Below are 19,115 nucleotides of genomic sequence, written 5' to 3' on the forward strand. Positions count from 1 at the left end.
GGAGGGCACTGTGAAACATTATGATGCTTGGCAACTCAGAGTTTCAGCTCTCTCCATACATTTTTTGGGGGATTAAGGTCTGGAGACTGGCTAGGCCACTCCATGACCTTAATGTGCTTATTTTTGAGCCACTCCTTTGTTGCCTTGGCTGTATGTATGGTAATTCTCCTGCTGGAAAACGCAGCCACTACCCATTTTTAATGTCCTCGTAGATGGAAGGAGGTTGTCACTCAGGATTTTACAGTACATGGCTCCATACATTCTCCCATTGATTCGGTGAAATAGTCCTGTGCCCTTAGTGGAGAAACACCCCCAAAACCTAATGTTTCCACCTCCATACTCGACAGTGGGGATGGTGTTCTTTGGGTCTTAGGTAGCATTTCTCTTCCTCCAAACACGGCCAAAGAGCTGAAGGTGCTGACCACAGCATCTTTTCCCAATCACTCTCAGAATCATCCAGATTGGTCAGAACACAGCCGAACACTGTGAAGATCTCAATGAGAGATAAAACATGGTGAGTATAACTGTTGTTTTTATTCACCTCTTCTGGGCTTCTACTTATTATACTATAGGGTCTAGGGAGGTACCAGAGTACAATAATAGGACTGTAATGAACCAGAACTGGGGCAAACCAATCAAATATTCGTCAAAATGATTTTGGTGGAGTTAATCTGACGCAGCCTGAGGTTCTTGAGGGAATATTATTTTGTTTGGGGTCACTTCCGAGTATTATACTATGGGGTAGCTCTGGGGGGCATATTAGGCTGTATGGGGTATTGTGGAGCACTATACTAGAGGGTCCTTTGGGGAGTATATTATACTATGTGGGGCCACTGGGAAGTATTTTACTGGGGGGGTCTGGGGAGCATATTATACTGTGTAGGGACACTATGGAGCACTATACAGGGGGGCCGCTGGAGAGTATATTATGAGTGCGGGAGCTCAGAGAAGCATTTTATACCCTATGGAGCATTTTACTGCAGAGGAACTGTGAAGAATTATATATCATGTGGATTATTGTATTGTGGGTGGTATGCTGTGGAAATTTATACTGTGTGGGGGAACACTATGTATATTGTCTGGGGAGCACTGGTGAATATTATATATATTGAGTGGGGGCCACAAGACAGGGAACTTAAAGGGATTGTCCACTTTCAGATCAATATGGAAAGACAAATGTTATTGTTTGTATAATAACAAATTGTACAATTTTCCAATATACTTTCTGAATCAATTCCTCACAATTTTCTAGATCTCTGCCTGTTGTCATTCATTCTGTTACTTCTAGTGGATAAAAGTCTGACCATGGTCATGTGATTTACGGTCCATGGTCATGTGATGAGCACACAGGTGTACAGCTGATTACCAGGCAGATGTCTGATTACTGTGCTGTGACTATAACGAGCGGCACCTGTGTGTCCATCACATGACCATGGACAGTAAATCACATGACCATGGACTGTATATCAAATGAGCATGATCAGAATTTCATCCACTAAAGGTAAATAGAATGAATGACAGACAGCAGAGATCTAGAAAACCATGAGGAATTGATACACAAAGTATACTGGAAAATTGTAAAAAATTTTATTATACAAACAATAACATTTACCTTTCAATATTGGTCTGAAAGTGGCCAACCCCTTTAAGATACATCGGGGAAGGGGGGAGGGCCCACATTATGTCAGTATACACTCACCGGCCACTTTATTAGGTACACCTGTCCAACTGCTCGTTAACACTTAATTTCTAATCAGCCAATCACATGGCGGCAACTCAGTGCATTTAGACATGTAGACATGGTCACGACAATCTCCTGCAGTTCAAACCGAGCATCAGTATGGGGAAGAAAGGTGATTTGAGTGCCTTTGAACGTGGCATGGTTGTTGGTGCCAGAAGGGCTGGTCTGAGTATTTCAGAAACTGCTGATCTACTGGGATTTTCACGCACAACCATCTCTAGGGTTTACAGAGAATGGTCCGAAAAAGAAAAAACATCCAGTGAGCGGCAGTTCTGTGGGCGGAAATGCGTTGTTGATGCCAGAGGTCAGAGGAGAATGGCCAGACTGGTTCGAGCTGATAGAAAGGCAACAGTGACTCAAATAGCCACCCGTTACAACCAAGGTAGCCAGAAGAGCATCTCTGAACGCACAGTACGTCGAACTTTGAGGCAGATGGGCTACAGCAGCAGAAGACCACACCGGGTGCCACTCCTTTCAGCTAAGAACAGGAAACTGAGGCTACAATTTGCACAAGCTCATCGAAATTGGACAATTGAAGATTGGAAAAACGTTGCCTGGTCTGATGAGTCTCGATTTCTGCTGCGACATTCGGATGGTAGGGTCAGAATTTGGCATCAACAACATGAAAGCATGGATCCATCCTGCCTTGTATCAACGGTTCAGGCTGGTGGTGGTGGTGGTGTCATGGTGTGGGGAATATTTTCTTGGCACTCTTTGGGCCCCTTGGTACCAATTGAGCATCGTTGCAACGCCAAAGCCTACCTGAGTATTGTTGCTGACCATGTCCATCCCTTTATGACCACAATGTACCCAACAACTGATGGCTACTTTCAGCAGGATAATGCGCCATGTCATAAAGCTGGAATCACCTCAGACTGGTTTCTTGAACATGACAATGAGTTCACTGTACTCCAATGGCCTCCACAGTCACCAGATCTCAATCCAATAGAGCATCTTTGGGATGTGGTGGAACGGGAGATTCGCATCATGGATGTGCAGCCGACAAATCTGCGGCAACTGTGTGATGCCATCATGTCAATATGGACCAAAATCTCTGAGGAATGCTTCCAGCACCTTGTTGTATCTATGCCACGAAGAATTGAGGCAGTTCTGAAGGCAAAAGGGGGTCCAACCCGTTACTAGCATGGTGTACCTAATAAAGTGGCCGGTGAGTGTATTATGCGCCAATATTAATGATGGCAGTTCTGTGTTCTATGCCTGCATCACAGCGCCCTCACTATAATCTTGCACATGCATGGAACACTCCATGGCCATATCATTCCCCATACAGTACTGTGCATGACCCATCCATGGACCTTTTGGGGCATGCACTGCACTGCACTATAGGAGATAGTACATGCATGTTCTCTGAGCTGTGATCAGGCCATGTCTGTAGGTCCTACACAGATGGCGCCTTCATTACACAGAAGCTGACACATTTTTGAGGTCCCATCACATATAATAATAACTAACAGGAGGATCCGACTTCACACGGGTATATTTCATTTTTTGTTTGTGTAGTGGCCCCATAAGAATTATCCAGTTTTGCACTGGTGTATTTTGCATATCGTTTGTGTGTGTGTCCATAAGCATCTCATTTGCAGACATGCATATTTAACCCTCCAGTGTGTGGTACTGTGTGCTGACTTGTGTATCTAATCCTCCAGCGTGAGGTATTGTGTGCATACGCGCGTATCTAAACCTCTGGCGCAGTGACTGTGTGTATTGCTGTTGGAATATGAGTGAAAGACTTGCAGTTTTGTTTTGACTAATGGGGGTCAGGGTCTTGGGAAAGCTGTATCTCCAGAACGGTACGTCTGAGTGAGTTGGGTTCTCGTCTTAAACCTTCCCGGACACCTGAAGTATCTGTGTGTCAAATTTGGTGAAGATCGGTCCAGTCATTTGGTCGCGCATAAAGAACAGACAGACAGACAGAAATTTATTTTTATAAGATAGAGAGATAAAGCAGGTGTAAGGCTGATGCTCTGTGCTTGTAGGTGTACTACCTTACCAAGTAGACCTAGCCAATTGCTCACCTCTATGAATATGCTCACCTTCTGAACTTCTTTCTGCCAACCCCAGTCTGCCTGTGTGTATAAAAGTCCTCTTCCCTAGCCGCATTTTGGCTTTTGCATTGTTTAGTTGTCAACTTGATGGTCTGTTTGGACGTATACATGTTTTTCTCCTGTCTGTCGGAGTTTTATGTCTGAAGCCAGTCATGTCTGTAATTTTGTAGCCACATTTGTCCTTCTGCAATGGTTTCATCTCTGCTATCTGTGGCCTACAGGCTTCTGTTACGGTTATACCTCTGCTACCTTTGGTCAATAGGCTTCTGTTATGTATATACCTTTACTACCTGTCCTGATGTCCTGCTTTGTGTTCTGGCTTTTGTTAGGTGGATGATTTGGTTTGTTCCTGTCTAGTATTGCTATTACCAGCTCTGAACACTGTTTTTACTCTCTTTGTATTTTGATTTTGGCCTGTGTTTATACAGTGGAGGAATTTATTAAGACTGGTGTTCTTCTGCAGGAAAAAAACTGCGGCGCTGCAGAACTAGACTGTGCTGGGAGATACTGGAGCACCGGGGACAGGTGAGCATGGTATTTTTAAAAATCGTAATTGAAAAAAGAAATGTAAGTCTGGACAACACCTTTAACTAAATCCGAGGGTGTACTCTTAATTCTGATGTACTCTTGTGCGCCAAAATTAAAATCTGACAGTAAGGAACTGACCTAGCGTTCAGGTATAACTCACATCAGTTAGCAGTCCAGTTAGTAACCAGTCCACTCGGTCTCCATCTCACATTCGTAAACGTGGCGAACGGGGCACTGAAGGAACAATATGGCGCATCTTTGGCACAAGACAGGCGTTCACCAAAGATGCAACACATTTACATCTGTGGACCCTAGAAAACTGATGTAAATGGGTTAGTAAATTCTCATCTGTGTTTTGCCTGACTTTGTCCCTGACTTGCCTGGTCAGCTGCTGCCAACATAGTGACCACCTCTGGAGACAGCGACCTGACAGACTCCCTGATGTGGGGTCCAGATTCCTCTATAGGGGTTTAAAAGGTGATAACCAGGAAGTCTGATTAGAACATGCCCTTAGGTTGAGTTCAGAAGCAATATGCCCTTTCTTCAGGTGGATTCTGTGGCCGATTCAGCCTCTCTTCCGGCTAGGCCCATTTATTAGGGCCTAATTTGGAGCCGAGTGTCGCGACTGGATGCCAGTGTGCTGCATCGGCATCCAGTCGCGGCTACCCATTTTGGTCCGGAATCTGAGGCGGCCTCCGTGTCAAATTCCAGACCAAAAACCCCGTCTGAACTTAGAGATGGTCCAAAGTCAAACAGGTTTGCTAGCACAGTGGATTTGCTGTCTGTTACCAGAGTCTTATATGCATGGTTGTGTTTCACATGGCTAAGAAAGGTACAGCTAAAAAATCTATAGTTTGCCAAAATTCAGGGACAAATGCATACAGATCTGTGGGAAGTACATAATGTGCTTCAGTTATTCTAGGCAAAGCCATCATACTTGACGTGCATCCACAGCTATGCACTTCAAACTATACACAGTCCTGCTTCATGTTTGTACCTACCTTCTACAACATGAAAACCCAGCCTTTATGGTATATCACTACGGGTTATAAGTATTTGCTAGATACATCTGATTATTCTTATCTCTGAAAAAAAGAGAATCTGACAAAAAAAAAAAAGTGTAATATTTACTAAACTATATGTGTCAGAATTCTGGCTTAGTGTGTGCCAAAAACTGTCCTGCTGCTTGCTCTACTTGCTGCAATTTGCTTGACAAAAACATATGGCTTAGTGGGAAAGTGGTATGATGCGCCATCGTTCCTAATGGACATTTGATCCATCAGTCAAAACACTTCAAAATTTTTAGGACTTGAGGATTTTACATATTGACTGTCTTTACCATGAAATGCTTGTTAATAAATCAGGATTTTTTTCCTGTCCATATCACACATCACTAGCCATCACTGGTTCAGATTGTTCTATTGAATATTTTCACTGTAACATCTGTAACCTATTCAAGCTGTAATCTGACACAGTGTAAACATACTTTTCCAGTGAATCAACATCATTGCAAAAAAGAAAAAAACTTGTAGAAGAGAGGGCATTTACAGCAAGTACTTGTACGCACAAGAAGGAACTTGTATGTATAGAAAATATGCCCCATTTTTACCAGAATTAATGTATTGATACCCTGTAGTCTGAGCTGCTTACTTCCTTTGTCAGTCGGCAGAGTAGCACACAAACATTTAAAGAGGACCTTTCACAGGTCAGAACAATATTAGGCAGTATAATGTGTGTTAAACAGTCATAGATTTTACTAGCTCTACTGAGAAAAACATTTTATCAAAAAAAAACCCATAAATTATATGAATTCTGTGCAGGTTTTAAGGCTTTTCCAGAATTCTTAGTAGAACTGTGATTATAGCTATATGTTCCTAGGATAAACTGTATGGTAAACTGAATTTTTAAATACAGTATTTATGGTCTGTGACTTTACCATTGAAGTCAATAAGAAAAATAATCTGCCACATAAGGGAATACCAGTGCTTATTCTGTACTGTAAAATCCAGTACTATGACATAATTGTACTGTGACATCACAGGGCATTATATTGTAACTAGAGATGAGCGAATAGTATTCGAAACTGCAGTTTCGAATACTTCGCTCCATAGGAATGAATGGGAGCGGCCCTGCGTCGGCCGGTGCTTAACCCCGTTGTAGTTCGCCCGCTCCCATTCATTCCTATGGGAGTGAGGTATTCAAAACTGGAGTTTCGAATATTATTCATAGTTACATAGCAGATGAGGTTGGATAAAGAAATTAGTCCATCAAGTCCAACGCTCATCTGTAATTATAACATTATGTTTATTATCCATGTACTGGGAAGATGACTTTGGTCTTTAGGCATTAGATATAATATGACCATATTTATTATACCTGTTTTGAGAGCACACTGTGTGCAATGGCTCCATACAGCGGCAATATACCCAAATACAGCAACAATTCTGCCCACTGTGTTGGAAGCCACACACAAAATACCGGTTACTCTGCCAGAACTGTTTGTTTTCTCACAGACACAAGTAGTGTGTAGTCTTGAAGATAATACATCTGTGAGCAAACAAACAGTTCTGGCATTGTGATTGGCAAGGAAACTTCCCTAAATTATGTATGAGATTTATGCCAGCTTGTGGCTGGCATACATTTCAGTTCTAGTGAATGGACAGCTCAAGATGCAATAAAATTATTAAGAAGCCTTAACAATTGTTATGCATCTGACTCTAGTGAAACAAAGTTTTAATACATTTCCCCTGCTGGCATAAATCTGGCATATTTTAAAATTGCCTAGTCTAAGTTTATACGTCTATTAAGTTTATACGGTCTATTAGACAGAATTAAAGTAAGCCTGCCTCACTGTACAGAAAGTATCTAGGATTCTAGACAGTAACCCAGGGGTCTCAAACTTGCGGCCCGCGGGCCAACTGCGGCCCTCGGAACGAAAGTTTGCGGCCCCCGCGCAGCTCCCTGAATGTCCCGCTATAGTCATCTTTCGGCCGACACACTAAGACACGCCTCCAATAGTCAGGTGACGTCACACACAGGTCCTTGAGTCTTAAACTTCAGCAGTACTAGCTTTCCACTGATCACCCATCACTTTTATTGCTGTTATAACAGATAAGTGATCAGTGGAAAGCTAGTACTGCTGAAGTTTAAGACTCAAGGACCTGTGTGTGACGTCACCTGACTATTGGAGGCGTGCCGGCCGAAAGATGAAGAGATGTAGTACTGAGAGGAATGTGAGATGGAGTGTGTGTCAGTGTGTGTGTGTCAGTAACCTAGGGGCAGAGATGGAGGGGGGACATGAACCTGGGGTCACAGATGGAAGGGGGACATGAAAATGGGGGCAGATGAAGGGGGTATCTGAAATTGGGGCACATGGAGGGGAATATGAAACTGGGGGCAGATGGATGGGGCACATGAAACTGGGGCAGATGGAGGGACGACATAAAACTGGGGACAGATGGAGGGGGGACATAAAAAGGGGCAAATGAAGGGGGATATCAAACTGGGGGAGAAATGGGGGAGATGAAACGGGGTAGATGAAGGGGGGCACTTAAACTGGGGACAACTGGAGGGGCATTAAACCGTGGGAGTAGCTGGAGGGGGACCTGTCTGCCTCTAGTTGTCCCCAGTTTATTGTCACTGTCCACCTACCCCTACAGTTTAATGTCTGCTTCTAGCCTCCTGAGTTTAATGTCCCCCTCTAGTTGCCCCCAGTTTAATGTCCCACTTCAGCTGCCGTTAATTTATTGCCCCCCCTTCAACTACCCCCACTGTTTTATGTCCCCCTCCAGCTGTCCCAGTTTCATGTCCCTTCTAGTTTCCCCGAGTTTAAACTGGGGCACCAGGAGAGGGACCTAATACTGTGGGGCAGTTGGAAGGGAACATTATAATGTGGGGACATATAATGTACAGGTGCCTGTAGGAGGATTATACTGTGTGGGGGCACATGGAAAATGAATAAGAATGGGTGGAGTCATCATAAAATTGGGCGGAGCTAAATTTGCTGTGGCGAGCATAGCTTGTGGAAAACCTGATGCGGCCCAGCCTCACCCAGGCTCTACCTCCAGCGGCCCCCGTGTAAATTGAGTTTGAGACCCCTGCAGTAACCTCTCAAAGCCCTTTTTTTTTATATCACCATTCATTTATCTGTGTGTGTACAGTATGTCATGGCCCATCTGGAGGTGTTATGTGAAGTCCTGTTTCACTGGTCCTGATATGACTGCTGACAAAATGGGTTGGTTGGTGGGCAGATGGGCTCACAATCCATAGGAGCAGAATGGAAGAATGGACAGGCAGAAAGGCAGATAGATGTGTGGGAAAACTGATGTGGAAGTAGTGAAAGCTCAGTAGGAACAAAGTTAGGAGTTCATGAAAAATAGAATACTTTATTGATCTGCAAGGGCAATTCATTGTCCAACAGCTAGTTGTTTCATTACATTGTAGGCACAGGAATACATTTTTTGATCCGTTCATGGGTGGGGGTCAGTGAGGGATTTGGGCCAGGAGTACCCCTAATGCCAATAGATGTATTTGATAGTTCTGTTGAAGCATGCTATTGTGGAGGGGATGAATAACCTCCTAAACCTCTCACTATGGCAATTAGCTGGACAAACCTCTCACTATGGTTACTCTGTTAACCAATCAACAGGCCATGGAGAAATTTCTTTGGATTTGCCACAACTGAATGCAGTTTTTTGAGTCCACAGCTTCCCCACCGTCCATCCATATGGATTCCAATTGTGGAGCTGGCTCTTCTAATTAGTTTCTCAATCTTCCTTTACATCGGACACCCTGTAATTGCCAGCATAGAACATAACTCCGCCCACTAAAGTGTGGTAGAATGTCTCTAATAGACTACTGCAGATCTTGACCGATCAGTTTTTGTAGGAAGTAAAGTCTGCTTGCACCTTCCTGTACACCCTCTTAGCATTTTGTCACCATTTGAATTTGTTGTCTATAAGGATGCCCAGATACTTGTAGGATGTGACACTCTTTACATCTTGCCCCACTGTAACCAGGGTGGAAGGATTGGTGCTATAGTCAATCGCCATCTCTTTAATTTTACTTATGTTACTTAGTAGGCATTGGCGGGGCCCCAAGGCGAACATTTGACATGCTTCCCCCTGCATTCCTACACACACTATTATGTTCTATGGCTCCTGCACACAAAATGCTCTAGGCTGCCACAGCAACCAAATGGCCTTCACTATCTCTCTGTGCAATAGCCATTTAGTACAGGAAAGCTATCGGAAACTCTCAGGTGTTGTGGTTGCATTTGAAGGTTGTGCCCATGATCAGAGATGTCTCCTGGGTACTGCTACTAGGTTTCTAATGTGTAAATAAGCAGAGACCCAGCAGCTATAAGCAGCAACCTTTAAATAAAATAAAATAAAATCTTCTGGAAAACTGGACTGCAAATACATGCTGAAATGATGTAGCCTATAAGATCCCTGACACAGGAAAAGAGAAATTCATGAGTAGCCAGTAAATCTGCCTGCTGTCTGAATAAAATCATAATCACACAAGCAGCCACTAATACATAGAAGTTCATAAGTAGATTTGTCTTACATTATAAGCTGTGAGATGTGCAGAATATTCAGTTTTAGAAGTTTGCAGATGTGTAGAAAGGATGCGAGGAGAATCAGCCCCATATGTGGTTGTAAACTGCTGTATTGATACATGGTCAGGCTTGGAATAGAAAGAATGATATTTAGATTTTGGAGGGCAGATTTTGCCAGAATGATTTTCAACTGCCATGTCTTGTTTGCAAAACCCCTAAACTACCAGTACAGTGGAAAACCCCCAAAATGAGACTCCATTGTGGAAACTACACCCCTCATGGAACTTATCTCAGAGATATAGTAAACATTTTGACCCTACAGCTGTTTCACATATTATATTAACACTGAAAATTGAAAAATTACCATATTTTTCAGACTAAAAGGAAAAACTTTGTTAAAAAGGCCCTCCATCTTACAATAGATTATAGTGGATGGAGAGGGAAAAGATTTGCAAAAATATATACTGTATAATATATACTGTATAACACAAATGAATTATATGTGGCCACCTGAAAGAAGTTAATTACTTTTTTTGTAGTACCACGTATGATTTCCTTATGATTTCCTTTTGTAGTACCTGGTCTTCGAGGTCCACACCTCCATGTTTTTGTTGTAACCAGTAATTGTAACAAGTTTTACTGTGTCAAAGCAAAAAAGCAACCTTTGAAACTGTTGTTGTGGCATCAGTGTGGATCCAGCTGAAGATAAAAACTATCTATGTTATCCTCGTATTTCAGGGCAAGCGACTCTCCACTGCTGACTGCTTCTCCTTTCTGAATTTTTCATTGACCAATGACTGCGAAAACCACTGTCAGTTCTTCTGGATGGTCCAACAAGCCTTGTTACCAGACACATTTTAGTTTTTTTTTTTTTTTATTGTATGTGCGATTTTGAGGGCTGTAACACTTTTATCATATGTTATTCAACTAATTTCTGCATCTTTTTTCAGTGACACACAGGGATTTTATTTATTTCTTTTAATATCCGAGAAAATATAAACAAAATGGGAAGGAAGTCGTGTCTGTTCTTTCTCTTTTCATTTAATAATACAAAGTGCTACTAAAAAACCTCTACAAAATAGTTTTTCCTCTCTATTATGGTAATTTTTGTTTTGTATGGTGTCATGAGGGGTGGAGCTATAACCTTTAATAACAGCGTTTTATTGGCATATTTTATTTTTTGTTTACTTTTTAAGCTTTTTTTTTGTAGGGGAAGCAGATTTCCCCTGTAACTGGGGCTGGTACATTTAGCCTCAGTTGCAAGTGAAATACAGCCTACTGCCCATTATCATAGAGCTGATGTGGGTCCTGTAGGACCCAGTAGCTCTTATAAGATGCCGATCCCAGCAGATCAGGTTACTGCCGGGTCAGAGGGGAGCTGTAACCTGGTGGTGCCCATAGCACTGTATACAGCACTCATTGAGCACTGTATACATGGCGATCGGGAAGGTTTAAGTTACAGCTGGCTCCCTGTTTAAGCAGCTGTGTATCACATTGAAAGCAATAGGGAAAAAAGCTTCCCATTGATTTCAATGGGGAGCGCACGTATGCCGACACTCATAGTAATCAATGGGAGCTGTTTTTTATGTGCTCATTCTGAACGAGTTTTACGTTCAGAATGAGAGGAGCGTATACTCCGTGTGAAGGCTCCCTAATTGTACCGACCCGCAGAATAAAGGTCACATGTTACTTATACTGTATGCTGCATGACGAAACATTTAAAAGGTAAAACGTAATGCCAGAATTGAGATTTTTTTTTAATCCCAAAAATGGTGTCATTACAAAATGCATCTCATCGCACAAACAATATATAGAAAATATAGCATCTAGCAATGTGAAAACAAAAAAACCCCCAAAATCGCCAAATCATTAGAACACAACTGGCTGCGGCAGAAAGGGAATATATAAGCTGTGTGAGCGTACATCAGGGAACACCCCCATATTTACAGCTTGTACGGGAAAATAAACTAAAAGTGACCCCAGAGTAAAGCCTCCCAATCATAGGAGCTATTGGGGACATAATAGGGAATTTGTGTACCCCACAAAGCTTTGTATTCACTTTTCACTATCCGCTGTGCAATCCCGCTTGGGATACTAATGCTCATTACACACCATGATAAATTCTGTGAGGGCTGTAGTTCCCAAATGCGGTCATTTTTTGGAGGGTTTTCATTGTTTTGGTACTCTAGGAGCTTTGTAAATGAGACATGGCGCCTGAAAACTATTCCAGCAAATTCTGTTTTTCATACCCCAGTGTCGCTCCTGAGTGCCCAGAAATCAGTTTACACCCACATGTGGGGTATTTCTGTGCCCGGGAGAAATTGCATAACAAACTGTGAGATGCATTTTCACCTTTAACCATTTGTGAATGTGTTAATTTTAGGCATAAATGAATATATTATTGGATAAAAATTAAACGTCTAAATTTCATCTCCATATTCTTTTAATTCCCGTGAGATGCTTAAAAGGTTAACAAACTTTCAAAATGTTGTTTTGAATTATTTGAGGAGTGTAGTTTTAAAAATGTGGTGTTTTATGGGGGTTTCTAATATATAGGCCTTTATAATCCTCTTCAGAACTGAAGTCGTCCTTAAAAAATGAGTTTGGGAAATTTTTTTGTAAATCTGGAAAATCACTGATACACTTGTAAGCCTTGTAACATCCAAAATAAATTAAAAGGTGATGCCAATATAAAGCAGAGATATGGTAGATAATATTTATTCATGTATGTGGGCGGTATGACTATTTGCCTGAAACGCAGGGCATTTCACATTTTGAAAATTGCGATTTTATTTTTATTTTTTTTAAATTTCAATCAAATTTCAAATTTTTTTAGAAATAAATACAAAAATTTTGATCAATATTTACCAGTAACATGAAGTACAATGTGTCATGAGAAAAAAATCTCAGAACACTTGTATAAGTTATAGTGTCTCAAAGTTATTGCCATATAAAGTGACACATGTAAGTTTTGAAAAATGAGACCTGGTCCTTAACCAGTTAAAATAATAGGATTGTGGATAAACTGGGAAGCATATAAATTAGTTTGGGCACCAATACATTCTAGTAACTCATTTATAATTTATTTATAAATAATTGGTGTAAAATCTCCCACATCCACATTTATACCAGTGGCGGTCTTAAAAATCAAGCATGAATGGAGTGGCAGAATCAGAAGTCTCCTATCTGGGAAATGCTACATCCTTTGTAAATGTGTCCTGTTACATGTACTGAGCATCTCTGCCTCTCCAGTACTGATTCTTGTCATCTATGAAGGTGGACCAGAGTGACTGCTACTTTCTGAGCTGTCACTGTTGCTGGTAGTAATACCTCAAATTGCAGACTGATACACTTTCTTCACTGTCAGACAATAAAAGGGCCTAAGCCTCTTCCACAGTATAAAATTTCTGTACCATTTTATTAATATACATCATTAATATATATAAAAATATATTAGTTGCTTCATGGTACACAATTAGTTGAACTTGATGGGTCTTTGTTACATGCAATTTAACAAATCAGTGAATTAATGTAATTATATTATTCAAATATATATGCAAATGGTTAAAAATTAATTGATAAATTAGTTTTAAATTATAAATACTGTATTTTTTGCTTTATAAGACCGGAGGAAACACATCCAGGTTTTAGATAAGGAAGATAGGAAAAAAATATTCCTGACAACCTCTTTAAAGGGATTCTACCATTAAAAGCAAATGTTTTGTCGTTGGCACATAGGAATAGCCTTAAGAAAAATGGCCCCTTACACAGTACGTAAGCAGCCATTTTCTTGTGGCCTTTGGGCATGCGCAGTCGACTCTGCCCGAGGCCTAGAAGTTTGACCCCAGAGCTGAAAGAAGACGCGTGAAGAGGCCGTTCCTGAAGAAGATGGAGCTGGCGCTGGAGAGTTCTCTTGCAGAATTGGGGACGTCCCCAGTGCTGCGAGAGAACTTGCATATAGACGAAAACCGGGATTTCTACCGAACAGCGGCACGGAGAAGACATCTAAAGGTAGGAGAAGAATAGCCTTTCTTAAGGCTATTCCTACGTGTCAATGACAAAAAAAATTGATTTTAATGGTAGAATCTCTTTAAGAATAATATCCCATAGTAGCTCTGCCACACAGTATAATGCCTCATAGTGGCCCATTCATGCAGTGTGTGTGGCCTCTCCACACACTGTATAATGCCCATAGTGACTCCTCCACACACCAAAATTCCCTATAGTGGCCCATATGGATTTTGTTGACTTTTCCAAAAATGTTGGGTTTGGAAGATGCTGAAACTTTTGAGGTTCGCCACCCAGAAACTCTTCAGATCCCAGAGTATAATGATCGGAGGCCCCGGGGAGATGTATAAACTTAATAAAATAGTGTAACTCACCTCTCCTGGGCTCCGTGGCTAATCTTCCCACATCTTTTGTTCACAGAGATGTCTTTGAATGACAGAGACTAAATCACAGGCCTCGGGGTCATGTCAGCATCATGATGCAAAATGATGGCAGCGTGATCGATGTGACATTACCGCATCATTTTGCGTGAAGACCCAATCACAGGCCTCAGTGTTCTCTGAGGTCATTCAGAGATGTTTTTGTAAACAGAAGAGACTGAAAAAACATGCACTGGAGCCCAGGAGAGGTGAGTTACACTGTTTATTACATACACTAACTCCAAGTTTATACTGCACTATATACCCAATGTATCTTTTTTTTCCCCCACTACCACAAATTGTATAGTCGAGTTTCCCCAACATTTAGGGGAAATCACAGGCGTTAATCCATCAAAAGTGCAATGATGAGATCTCACCCTGGGAATACCACCTTTTAGGTCGTGGATTTTTCCCCTGCCAAGTAAGTATATACCCAATGTTTCTCCTTTGATTCCTCTCTGAATCAGTATATATGCAGAAAGCAGTCAGATAGTTTTTTCCTACAAAAATAATACTTTCCCTGAACTGGCTATGATTTGTTATCATGGTCATCACACGATCAAGACCTGAACCAATCATGTTTCCATGACCAACATCAGCTAGCAACGCTGCAATCATAGAGTTGACAGCACTTCAGAGTTCCAGTCCTCAATTATGGAAGGAGAGAATATATACTGTATATAGCTATCTAAATAACTGTAACAGTGCTGCACAAAGCCCGGCAAGCGCAGATGTTTATAGTGAGCAGTCGGGAAGACGTTAAATAATAAGACACTATTTTACAGTTGTATATGTAACCAAATTTAGTACTGCTGTTCCAGTGGCTTAACAGAACTTTATAAATAATGACTAGAGATGAGTGAACAGCATTCGATCAAGTACATGTTCGATCAGATATCAGGCTGTTCGAGATGTTCGATTCAAGTTGAACACCAGGTGGCAAACTCACTAAAAATTCGATTCCCCTCCCACCTTCCCTGGCACTTTTTTGCACCAATAACTGTGCAGGGGAAGTGGAACAGGAACTACGACAACGGAGACATTGAAAAAAAATCGGAAAAAGTAATTGGGCTATTTCAGGAGACCTTTTTCCCATAGGAATGCATTGACCAGCGGAGAGTAAACAGGATGGCACTGCTAAATATACGGATGTGAGTCCTGGTAAGCTGGAGGTATATATGAGGAATAAAACCTTTTGTATTGAGAGCCGTGGGGGTGCTCAACAACCAGAAATAGAGCACTGTGGCAATAACAAAATAGTAGAAAAATTGGAAGGGCACTCACCCACATCGAGGCTCGTCTTTGTAAAAAACTTCTTTATTTGATGCAATACATATCTAAAAGCAATAAGTGCAGGGAGGGAAGAACAGCATGCAAAGGCAAAAGGCAACAGCCGTTTCGCGCAGCTATGTGCGCTTTCTCAAGCCATAGAATGCAAAATTTGCATTCTATGGCTTGAGAAAGCGCACATAGCTGCGCGAAACGGCTGTTGCCTTTTGCCTTTGCATGCTGTTCTTCCCTCCCTGCACTTATTGCTTTTAGATATGTATTGCATCAAATAAAGAAGTTTTTTACAAAGACGAGCCTCGATGTGGGTGAGTGCCCTTCCAATTTTTCTACTATTTTGTTAATGCATTGACCAGCGTTGATTGGCCGAATGCCATACAGCATTCGGCCAATCAACGTTGGTTCCGCTGGAGGCTCGTCTGTGAGGAGGCAGGGTCTAAGATCGGACCAGAATGGAGACTGCTGTGGACCGATCTAAGACTCCGCCTCCTCTGGCAGAACCAGCGTTGATTGGCCGAATGCTGTACTCTGTATGGCATTCGGCCAATCAACGCTGGTCAAAGCATTCCTATGCCGAGATGTAGCAGTGCTGGCCGTGTGCTCAGCACTGCTACACCGGAGATGAAGCAGAGCTGAGAGTGCAGCAGGGTTCTGCGCATCTCTCATGCAGCAGAGCTGAGTGTGCAGCAGGGTTCTGCGCATCTCTCATGCAGCAGAGCTGAGTGTGCAGCAGGGTTCAGCGCATCTCTGATGCAGCAGAGCTGAATGTGCAGTAGGGTTCAGAGCTGAGCACACGGCCAGCACTACTACATCTCGGCATAGGAATGCATTGACCAGCGTTGATTGGCCGAATGCCATACAGAGTACAGCATTCGGCCAATCAACGCTGGTTCTGCTGGAGGAGGCGGAGTCTAAGATCGTTCCACGGCAGTCTCCATTCTGGTCCGATCTTAGCTCCGCCTCCTCACAGACGAGCCTCCGGCAGAACCAGCGTTGATTGGACGAATGCTGTACTCTGTATGGCAATTGGCCAATCAACGCTGGTCAATGCATTCCTATGGGAAGAAATCAGCTCCCGCATATCACAAGCTGACAGGGATCTCGACGTAATACAGTGACTTGGGCATGTTAGATGCCCCCAGACATGCTTCCCCTGCTGTCCCAGTTGCATTCCAGGGTGTTGGCATCATTTCCTGGGGTGTCATAGTGGACTTGGTAACCCTCTTGAGTCGAATAGTGGTTCCCCCTAAACGAGTATTTATTCCCCATAGACTATAATGGGTTCGATCGACCAGTCGAGTATTGAGCGGCTACTCGAATCGAACTTTGAACATTTCATTGTTCACTCATCTCTAATAATGACCCATCTTGACACTTGGAAACCCCTTGTATCATCCAGTTAAAATAAAAGGTCGTAAGGTGTTACATTTATCACTCCCAGGCCAGATCGCAGCGCAGTCCCATTAAAGTGGATAAGATGAGCTGTGATACCGTCACAAATGTACAGGGCTGTGCTTGGTAAGCACTGAAGATGCTGCAGTGCCGACCCAAATACTGCAGTCTCTTCACATAACTGATCCACCAATCTTAAATTGATGACCTATCCTAAGGATAGGTTATCAATTATTAAGTCCCAGAACACCCACAAACAGTTGAACGCATCTTCAACTTTACTTTTTGACTTGGGTCACATGTTACTTTTATCAATCAATAACTGCAAGCTTTTTAATACAGCTGTAATGAGTAGCACAATGAAGGGTGCCACTACATATGTTTTTACTTATACTAAAACATTGATTTTTTTTAAACCACACAGGGTTTTGCATTTTTGATCAGTGTTACTCATTTCCAATAGTGTTGTAAAAACCGCTTGTGAAATAACATCTTAGGCTGAGGCCTCACATTGCGGAAAAGATGTTTTTTTTTGTTGCAAATGTTCACTTTGGCTAAAAAACCTGTAGCAAAATCTGCAACAAAAAAGCAGCTTTTCTGCAACATGGGAGCTCAGCCTTGGGGCACTGCCAGACAGAGCTAGTCTTCCTCCCCTCTCCATAGCGTTCTTGTGTACTGACTAGAGATGGGTGAGTAGTATTCGATCGAATACCTTGCTGCCATAGGTATGCATGTAAGCAACCGAACACCAATGGGTTAAATGCATCAAATATTCGATGTGCTTAACCCCTTGGTGTTTGGTGGCTTACAGGCATACCTATGGTGGCGAGGTATTCAATCGAATACTGCTCGCTCATCTCTAGTACTGACAATTTTCTTATACAAAGTATATTTCAAATTTTATCTTTACCTACAATATGGACTTCTGAAAACCATAAATGAATAAAAGTTTTGTTTTAAATACAATGGTGAAGCCGGGAAGAGTCAGCTCTGTGCTCCAATATTCGCACCCTGTTGGTCCCATTAAAGTAGATAAGGTCTAGGCTGCTGAAAGCAAAGACTGGAGCGTATGGGTAGGCAGTATCAGAAGGGGCATTATAATGTGTGGGGGACACTAAGGGGAAGATTATATTATGGAGCATTAAGGAGACTTTTTCACTGTGTTACACAAAGGAGCACATTATTATTGGACAGGGGTACAGTGAAACTGGTTGAGATCATATGGGGCACAGGCTGGACCGTGAGCTTGGTGGCTGATACAGTACCCTGCATGCACTGCAGATTTTACCCCTCTCTTTGTCCTATGAATGTTGGATGTTGTGTTCATATGCTAGCTATTTTGTTCCTTCTGAAGTAAAAAGTATGTCTGCCTGAGGGCTTTAACTTACTCTGTGAATTTGTTCAAGCTGGAACTCGGGTTCTGACCCCAGGTCATGTGATCAGAACTAGACACAGTCCTTTGGGTCGCATCAGAGCTGACACCCATCCTCTTCCACCTTTCATGTGAATTAGCAGACTATGGTAAACCATGCATGAGGGAAAGCAAGTTAAAGTCCCTGGACAGTCCCTTTAAATGTTTAAGGTGTAACCTCAGAATCCTTTAACAATAGTAAGAGATGTGCCAGCCAGCACTATGAAAGAGCCAATAAGAACCTGCTAGGACACATGAAGGAACCACCACCTCTCATATGATGGCTGCAGGTCCTCAGCTACGTGTCAGATCACCCCCTCTATTATAACATTACAACAGCACACTAATCCGTACATGGGTCCAGCTATCAACGCCTTATTTATAGTACTTATGGCTCTGCAGTCAAGGTACATAACATTAGCACCATGGCAGAGTTAGTGTTCACACACAGCTTCTTTTCCGCCCTCCAGTAGCAGACAAATTCCACCCCAACCCCCCGCATACAGGCCCCGGCACACCGTACACTCCCCAAGCACACCGTACACTCCCCAAGCACACCGTACAGGCCCCGGCACACACAACACACCGCAGCAGTGACGCATCGCATTTAAACACTTGGCTGCTCCACGCTGTGCGCGTCCATCCGCGCCGGATCTTTTTGCTGAGGCTCCGCCCACCTTCTAAGCGTGGCCAAGAGAAAGTC

General features: G+C 42.5%; 1 non-coding gene across 1 annotated transcript; it reads right to left on the bottom strand.

Annotated features, from left to right (window-relative positions):
- Positions 1-14,589: 14,589 nt before the first annotated feature.
- Positions 14,590-14,751, bottom strand: LOC142198773 (U1 spliceosomal RNA). The gene has a single exon (XR_012715414.1). It is a non-coding gene; the product is annotated as a U1 spliceosomal RNA (small nuclear RNA).
- Positions 14,752-19,115: the final 4,364 nt, after the last annotated feature.

Source organism: Leptodactylus fuscus, chromosome 3 (genome assembly GCF_031893055.1).
Source record: "Leptodactylus fuscus isolate aLepFus1 chromosome 3, aLepFus1.hap2, whole genome shotgun sequence".
NCBI classification, from domain to species: domain Eukaryota; kingdom Metazoa; phylum Chordata; class Amphibia; order Anura; family Leptodactylidae; genus Leptodactylus; species Leptodactylus fuscus.